Genomic DNA, 1897 nt, shown 5'->3' with positions numbered 1-1897 from the left:
AGGAACAGCTGTGCTCTTTGACGGGTGTCTGTCATATGTTCAGATGACACAGACCACATCGTTTCCCATCTGCAGACTTGGCCACCACATCCTGATCTTGAAAATCTGAAATGTAAACTGAACTATGCTCCCTTTAGGACTCTATTCTTCGTGGTTTATGTGAATTAACTTCTTGCTTAAATTTCCACACGCTCAAGAATGTTTTTTCACATATGCTTTTGCCTCTCCTTGAATAAATGAAACAAACAAACCAAGACCTTTTGATCACATGATATTTGATATGCAAATAGGCAAAAGTATCTGTTTCACATATTTAAGTAGTTCTTTTAATCAAGTAATCACTACAAGTATGCATATACATATTATATATAAAAAATTATATATATAATTTTAGGTATCTCATTAGTGTTTTAAATTAGAGGATGTTTTAGCAAAATGGTTTTAAAGTCAGTCCTCTTGGGTTAAAATCCTAGCTCCCTAGTTTTTAGTTCTATGTCCTTGGGAAAGTTAAGTAACTGCTCTGTGTCTCTGTTTCCTCATGTATAAAATAGGTCTAATATGGGCCCTGTTGGGAGGATTAAATGGGATAATACATTTAAGGTTCTGAGAACAGTTTTTAGTGTATAGTAAGTGCTCATTAAATCTTAGTAGTTGTTATTTAAATTCAAAATAGTTCCATAGAAGGAAAACAACTTGGTGTAGTAGTGACAGAACAAGCTTAACATCAGGAAGATCTAGATTTGCATCTTTAAATCCTGGTCCTTATTTAATCTAGAAAATTATTTAACATTTTTGAACTTCAATTTTCTTATTTGTAAAATAGGAATCGTGATATCTGCTTTGTGAATGTCACTGTGAGGCTTAAATGAGATAATAAGTAAATAACCCACATGTGAGTAGATATTCTAGTCTCGGATACATACACACACACACACACACACACACATATGTATCTATATATGCATGAATACTAAACTTGTCCCACCCAACTTCTCTACTAACACTGCTCTGTGTTCTTTTAGGTCAGCAGTTATGAAAGTATGGTTCCTAAGACCTTTTCAGGAAGTCCATGAGGTCAAAACTATTTTCATAATAATACCAAGACGATATTAGTCTTTTTTGCTGCATTGATATTTTTACTGATGGTGCAAAAACAGTAAAAAAAAATTCTGGCTCCTTAGCCCAAAACAAGGCAATGGCATCAAACTCTACTAGTAGTCATTTTATTCTTATTTATTTATTTAATTTTTTTAGGTGAGGCAACCCTTGGTTGACCTCACAGATTGCAAGGACCTTGTCAGTTTACAATCCTTTATTTTGTTTTTATTTTTTATGCCTACAGCACCTGGTCTTCCTAGATAGTCTCTCATCCAAGTACTAACCAGGTCCGACCCTGCTTAGCTTCTGAAATCAGACGGGATGGGACTTGTTCAGGGTGGCATGGCCGTAGACAGTAGTTATTTTATTCTTCGCCACCACACAATCACAATTAAAAAAATACCTATTTACACCTGAAAATTATATAATTATATAAATGTTACCCCAATAAACTTAATTAAAAAAATCAATTATATTTTTATATATTAGCAATAAAAAATTAGAAAGTAAAAAAATATTATAGCATTTATAATGGCATCAAATTCATAAAAAAATGCCTATGTAATTTAAGAATGTCCTTGAAGAAGCAGCAAAAATTATTAAATTTATTAAACCTTGACCCTTGAGTACACTTTACTTTGTTCCTTGAGTACACTTTAAAAATATTATCTGTAATGAAATGTGAAGTACGTATAAAGCACTTTTGCTGCATACTGAAGTAGAATTGATGCCTGCAGGAAAAGCACTTGGGTGACTGAGTAGCGAGCGGAACTAGCAGATTTTCTCACGAAATACCAAT

At 33.1% G+C, this 1897-nt stretch overlaps 1 pseudogene; it reads right to left on the bottom strand.

The window, feature by feature from the left end:
- Nucleotides 1–1333: 1333 nt before the first annotated feature.
- LOC112484957 lies at nucleotides 1334–1452 on the bottom strand (annotated as a pseudogene).
- Between the last annotated feature and the right edge of the window lie 445 nt (nucleotides 1453–1897).

This window comes from Pteropus alecto, unplaced genomic scaffold (assembly GCF_000325575.1).
Source record: "Pteropus alecto unplaced genomic scaffold, ASM32557v1 scaffold248, whole genome shotgun sequence".
NCBI classification, from domain to species: domain Eukaryota; kingdom Metazoa; phylum Chordata; class Mammalia; order Chiroptera; family Pteropodidae; genus Pteropus; species Pteropus alecto.
The sequence above is the reverse complement of the archived record's forward strand: the minus strand, read 5'-3'. Positions and strand labels throughout refer to the sequence as shown.